The sequence below is a fragment of the Salvelinus alpinus genome, unplaced genomic scaffold (assembly GCF_045679555.1).
Source record: "Salvelinus alpinus unplaced genomic scaffold, SLU_Salpinus.1 scaffold_59, whole genome shotgun sequence".
NCBI classification, from domain to species: Eukaryota; Metazoa; Chordata; class Actinopteri; order Salmoniformes; family Salmonidae; genus Salvelinus; species Salvelinus alpinus.
In genome coordinates this window covers 15249-22872 of record NW_027256000.1, presented here as the reverse complement: position 1 = coordinate 22872, position 7624 = coordinate 15249, and positions in this window count along the sequence as shown.

Sequence of the window (7624 nt, the reverse complement as noted above, 5' to 3'; positions counted from 1 at the left end):
TCCCTAGTTGAAAATCAATATTCAGGTGGTTTATGACTACTAGATGAAGATCAATATTCAGGTGGTTTATGACTACTAAATGAAGATCAATATTCAGGTTGTTTATGACTACTAGTTGAAGATTAATATTCCGGTGGTTTATGACTACTAGTTGAAGATCAATATTCAGGTGGTTTATGACTACTAGTTGAAGATCAATATTCAGGTGGTTTATGACTACTAGTTGAAGATCAATATTCAGGTGGTTTATGACTACTAGTTGAAGATCAATATTCAGGTGGTTTATGACTACTACTTGAAAATCAATATTCAGGTGGTTTATGACTACTAGTTGAAAATCAATATTCAGGTGGTTTTTGACTACTAGTTGAAAATCAATATTCAGGGGGTTTATGACTACTAGTCTAAAATCAATATTTAGGTGGCTTATGACCACTAGTCTAAAATCAATATTTAGGTGGCTTATGACTACTAGTTGAAGATCAATTTTCAGTTGGTTTACGACTACTAGTTGAAGATCAATTTTCAGTTGGTTTACGACTACTAGTTGAAGATCAATTTTCAGTTGGTTTACGACTACTAGTTGAAGATCAATATTCAGGTGGTTTATGACTACTAGTTGAAGATCAATATTCAGGTGGTTTATGACTACTAGATGAAGATCAATATTCAGGTGGTTTATGACTACTAGTTGAAGAACAATATTCAGGTGGTTTATGACTACTAGTTTAAGATCAATATTCAGGTGGTTTATGACTACTAGTTGAAGATCAATATTCAGGTGGTTTATGACTACTAGATGAAGATCAATATTCAGGTGGTTTATGACTACTAGTTGAAGAACAATATTCAGGTGGTTTATGACTACTAGTTGAATATCAATATTCAGGTGGTTTATGACTACTAGTTTAAGATCAATATTCAGGGGGTTTATGACTGCTAGTTGAAGATCAATATTCAGGTGGTTTATGACTACTAGATGAAGATCAATATTCAGGTGGTTTATGACTGCTAGTTGAAGATCAATATTCAGGTGGTTTATGACTACTAGTTGAAGATCAATATTCAGGTGGTTTATGACTACTAGATGAAGATCAATATTCAGGTGGTTTATGACTGCTAGTTGAAGATCAATATTCAGGTGGTTTATGACTACTAGTTGAAGATCAATATTCAGGTGGTTTATGACTACTAGATGAAGATCAATATTCAGGTGGTTTATGACTACTAGATGAAGATCAATATTCAGGTTGTTTATGACTACTAGTTGAAGATTAATATTCAGGTGGTTTATGACTACTAGTTGAAGATCAATATTCAGGTGGTTTATGACTACTAGTTGAAGCTCAATATTCAGGTGGTTTATGACTACAAGTTGAAGATCAATATTCAGGTGGTTTATGACTACTAGTTGAATATCAATATTCAGGTGGTTTATGACTACTAGTTGAAGATCAATATTCAGGTGGTTTATGACTACTAGTTGAAAATCAATATTCAGGTGGTTTATGACTACTAGTTGAAGATTAATATTCAGGTAGTTTATGACTGCTAGTTGAAGATCAATATTCAGTTGGCTTATGACTACTAGTTGAAGTTCAATATTCAGGTGGTTTATGACTACTACTTGAAAATCAATATTCAGGTGGTTTATGACTACTAGTTGAAGATCAATATTCAGGTTGTTTATGTTCCCTAGTTGAAAATCAATATTCAGGTGGTTTATGACTACTAGATGAAGATCAATATTCAGGTGGTTTATGACTACTAAATGAAGATCAATATTCAGGTTGTTTATGACTACTAGTTTAAGATCAATATTCAGGTGGTTTATGACTACTAGTTGAAGATCAATATTCAGGTGGTTTATGACTACTAGATGAAGATCAATATTCAGGTGGTTTATGACTACTAGTTGAAGAACAATATTCAGGTGGTTTATGACTACTAGTTGAATATCAATATTCAGGTGGTTTATGACTACTAGTTGAAGATCAATATTCAGGTGGTTTATGACTACTAGATGAAGATCAATATTCAGGTGGTTTATGACTACTAGATGAAGATCAATATTCAGGTGGTTTATGACTACTAGTTGAAGATCAATATTCAGGTGGTTTATGACTACTAGTTGAAGATCAATATTCAGGGGGTTTATGACTGCTAGTTGAAGATCAATATTCAGGTGGTTTATGACTACTAGATGAAGATCAATATTCAGGTGGTTTATGACTGCTAGTTGAAGATCAAAATTCAGGTGGTTTATGACTACTAGTTGAAGATCAAAATTCTGGTGGTTTATGACTACTACTTGAAAATCAATATTCAGGTGGTTTATGACTACTAGTTGAAAATCAATATTCAGGTGGTTTTTGACTACTAGTTGAAAATCAATATTCAGGGGGTTTATGACTACTAGTCTAAAATCAATATTTAGGTGGCTTATGACCACTAGTCTAAAATCAATATTTAGGTGGCTTATGACTACTAGTTGAAGATCAATTTTCAGTTGGTTTACGACTACTAGTTGAAGATCAATTTTCAGTTGGTTTACGACTACTAGTTGAAGATCAATTTTCAGTTGGTTTACGACTACTAGTTGAAGATCAATATTCAGGTGGTTTATGACTACTAGTTGAAGATCAATATTCAGGTGGTTTATGACTACTAGATGAAGATCAATATTCAGGTGGTTTATGACTACTAGTTGAAGAACAATATTCAGGTGGTTTATGACTACTAGTTTAAGATCAATATTCAGGTGGTTTATGACTACTAGTTGAAGATCAATATTCAGGTGGTTTATGACTACTAGATGAAGATCAATATTCAGGTGGTTTATGACTACTAGTTGAAGAACAATATTCAGGTGGTTTATGACTACTAGTTGAATATCAATATTCAGGTGGTTTATGACTACTAGTTTAAGATCAATATTCAGGTGGTTTATGACTACTAGTTGAAGATCAATATTCAGGTGGTTTATGACTACTAGATGAAGATCAATATTCAGGTGGTTTATGACTACTAGATGAAGATCAATATTAAGGTGGTTTATGACTACTAGTTGAAGATCAATATTCAGGTGGTTTATGACTACTAGTTGAAGATCAATATTCAGGTGGTTTATGACTACTAGATGAAGATCAATATTCAGGTGGTTTATGACTGCTAGTTGAAGATCAATATTCAGGTGGTTTATGACTACTAGTTGAAGATCAATATTCAGGTGGTTTATGACTACTAGATGAAGATCAATATTCAGGTGGTTTATGACTACTAGATGAAGATCAATATTCAGGTTGTTTATGACTACTAGTTGAAGATTAATATTCAGGTGGTTTATGACTACTAGTTGAAGATCAATATTCAGGTGGTTTATGACTACTAGTTGAAGATCAATATTCAGGTGGTTTATGACTACAAGTTGAAGATCAATATTCAGGTGGTTTATGACTACTAGTTGAATATCAATATTCAGGTGGTTTATGACTACTAGTTGAAGATCAATATTCAGGTGGTTTATGACTACTAGTTGAAGATCAATATTCAGGTGGTTTATGACTACTAGTTGAAGATTAATATTCAGGTGGTTTATGACTGCTAGTTGAAGATCAATATTCAGTTGGCTTATGACTACTAGTTGAAGTTCAATATTCAGGTGGTTTATGACTACTACTTGAAAATCAATATTCAGGTGGTTTATGACTACTAGTTGAAAATCAATATTCAGGTTGTTTATGTTCCCTAGTTGAAAATCAATATTCAGGTGGTTTATGACTACTAGATGAAGATCAATATTCAGGTGGTTTATGACTACTAAATGAAGATCAATATTCAGGTGGTTTATGACTACTAGTTGAAGATCAATATTCAGGTTGTTTATGACTACTTGTTGAAGATTAATATTCCGGTGGTTTATGACTACTAGTTGAAGATCAATATTCAGGTGGTTTATGACTACTAGTTGAAGATCAATATTCAGGTGGTTTATGACTACTAGATGAAGATCAATATTCAGGTGGTTTATGACTACTAGATGAAGATCAATATTCAGGTTGTTTATGACTACTAGTTGAAGATTAATATTCAGGTGGTTTATGACTACTAGTTGAAGATCAATATTCAGGTGGTTTATGACTACTAGTTGAAGATTAATATTCAGGTGGTTTATGACTACTAGTTGAAGATCAATATTCAGGTGGTTTATGACTACTAGTTGAAGATCAATATTCAGGTTGTTTATGTTCCCTAGTTGAAAATCAATATTCAGGTGGTTTATGACTACTAGATGAAGATCAATATTCAGGTGGTTTATGACTACTAGTTGAAGATCAATATTCAGGTTGTTTATGTTCCCTAGTTGAAAATCAATATTCAGGTGGTTTATGACTACTAAATGAAGATCAATATTCAGGTTGTTTATGACTACTAGTTTAAGATCAATATTCAGGTGGTTTATGACTACTAGTTGAAGATCAATATTCAGGTGGTTTATGACTACTAGATGAAGATCAATATTCAGGTGGTTTATGACTACTAGTTGAAGAACAATATTCAGGTGGTTTATGACTACTAGTTGAATATCAATATTCAGGTGGTTTATGACTACTAGTTGAAGATCAATATTCAGGTGGTTTATGACTACTAGATGAAGATCAATATTCAGGTGGTTTATGACTACTAGATGAAGATCAATATTCAGGTGGTTTATGACTACTAGTTGAAGATCAATATTCAGGTGGTTTATGACTACTAGTTGAAGATCAATATTCAGGGGGTTTATGACTGCTAGTTGAAGATCAATATTCAGGTGGTTTATGACTACTAGATGAAGATCAATATTCAGGTGGTTTATGACTGCTAGTTGAAGATCAATATTCAGGTGGTTTATGACTACTAGTTGAAGATCAAAATTCAGGTGGTTTATGACTACTACTTGAAAATCAATATTCAGGTGGTTTATGACTACTAGTTGAAAATCAATATTCAGGTGGTTTTTGACTACTAGTTGAAAATCAATATTCAGGGGGTTTATGACTACTAGTCTAAAATCAATATTTAGGTGGCTTATGACCACTAGTCTAAAATCAATATTCAGGTGGTTTATGACTACTAGATGAAGATCAATATTCAGGTGGTTTATGACTACTAGATGAAGATCAATATTCAGGTGGTTTATGACTACTAGTTGAAGATCAATATTCAGGTGGTTTATGACTACTAGTTGAAGATCAATATTCAGGTGGTTTATGACTACTAGTTGAAGATCAATATTCAGGTGGTTTATGACTACTAGTTGAAGATCAATATTCAGGTGGTTTATGACTACTAGTTGAAGATCAATATTCAGGTGGTTTATGACTACTAGTTGAATATCAATATTCAGGTGGTTTATGACTACTAGTTGAAGATCAATATTCAGGTGGTTTATGACTACTAGTTGAAGATCAATATTCAGGTGGTTTATGACTACTAGATGAAGATCAATATTCAGGTGGTTTATGACTACTAGATGAAGATCAATATTCAGGTGGTTTATGACTACTAGTTGAAGATCAATATTCAGGTGGTTTATGACTACTAGTTGAAGATCAATATTCAGGTGGTTTATGACTACTAGTTGAAGATTAATATTCAGGTGGTTTATGACTGCTAGTTGAAGATCAATATTCAGGTGGCTTATGACTACTAGTTGAAGATCAATATTCAGGTGGTTTATGACTACTAGATGAAGATCAATATTCAGGTGGTTTATGACTACTAGATGAAGATCAATATTCAGGTTGTTTATGACTACTAGTTGAAGATTAATATTCAGGTGGTTTATGACTACTAGTTGAAGATCAATATTCAGGTGGTTTATGACTACTAGTTGAAGATCAATATTCAGGTGGTTTATGACTACAAGTTGAAGATCAATATTCAGGTGGTTTATGACTACTAGTTGAATATCAATATTCAGGTGGTTTATGACTACTAGTTGAAGATCAATATTCAGGTGGTTTATGACTACTAGTTGAAGATCAATATTCAGGTGGTTTATGACTACTAGTTGAAGATTAATATTCAGGTGGTTTATGACTGCTAGTTGAAGATCAATATTCAGTTGGCTTATGACTACTAGTTGAAGTTCAATATTCAGGTGGTTTATGACTACTACTTGAAAATCAATATTCAGGTGGTTTATGACTACTAGTTGAAAATGAAGATCAATATTCAGGTGGTTTATGACTACTAAATGAAGATCAATATTCAGGTGGTTTATGACTACTAGTTGAAGATCAATATTCAGGTTGTTTATGACTACTTGTTGAAGATTAATATTCCGGTGGTTTATGACTACTAGTTGAAGATCAATATTCAGGTGGTTTATGACTACTAGTTGAAGATCAATATTCAGGTGGTTTTTGACTACTAGTTGAAGATCAATATTCAGGTGGTTTATGACTACTAGTTGAAGATCAATATTCAGGTGGTTTATGACTACTAGTTGAAGATCAATATTCAGGTGGTTTATGACTACTAGTTGAAGATCAAAATTCAGGTGGTTTATGACTACTACTTGAAAATCAATATTCAGGTGGTTTATGACTACTAGTTGAAAATCAATATTCAGGTGGTTTTTGACTACTAGTGGAAAATCAATATTCAGGGGGTTTATGACTACTAGTCTAAAATCAATATTTAGGTGGCTTATGACCACTAGTCTAAAATCAATATTTAGGTGGCTTATGACTACTAGTTGAAAATCAATTTTCAGTTGGTTTACGACTACTAGTTGAAGATCAATTTTCAGTTGGTTTACGACTACTAGTTGAAGATCAATTTTCAGTTGGTTTACGACTACTAGTTGAAGATCAATATTCAGGTGGTTTATGACTACTAGTTGAAGATCAATATTCAGGTGGTTTATGACTACTAGATGAAGATCAATATTCAGGTGGTTTATGACTACTAGTTGAAGAACAATATTCAGGTGGTTTATGACTACTAGTTGAAGATCAATATTCAGGTGGTTTATGACTACTAGATGAAGATCAATATTAAGGTGGTTTATGACTACTAGATGAAGATCAATATTAAGGTGGTTTATGACTACTAGTTGAAGATCAATATTAAGGTGGTTTATGACTACTAGTTGAAGATCAATATTCAGGTGGTTTATGACTACTAGTTGAAGATCAAAATTCAGGTGGTTTATGACTACTACTTGAAAATCAATATTCAGGTGGTTTATGACTACTAGTTGAAAATCAATATTCAGGTTGTTTATGTTCCCTAGTTGAAAATCAATATTCAGGTGGTTTATGACTACTAGATGAAGATCAATATTCAGGTGGTTTATGACTACTAAATGAAGATCAATATTCAGGTGGTTTATGACTACTAGTTGAAGATCAATATTCAGGTTGTTTATGACTACTTGTTGAAGATTAATATTCCGGTGGTTTATGACTACTAGTTGAAGATCAATATTCAGGTGGTTTATGACTACTAGTTGAAGATCAATATTCAGGTGGTTTTTGACTACTAGTTGAAGATCAATATTCAGGTGGTTTATGACTACTAGTTGAAGATCAATATTCAGGTGGTTTATGACTACTAGTTGAAGATCAATATT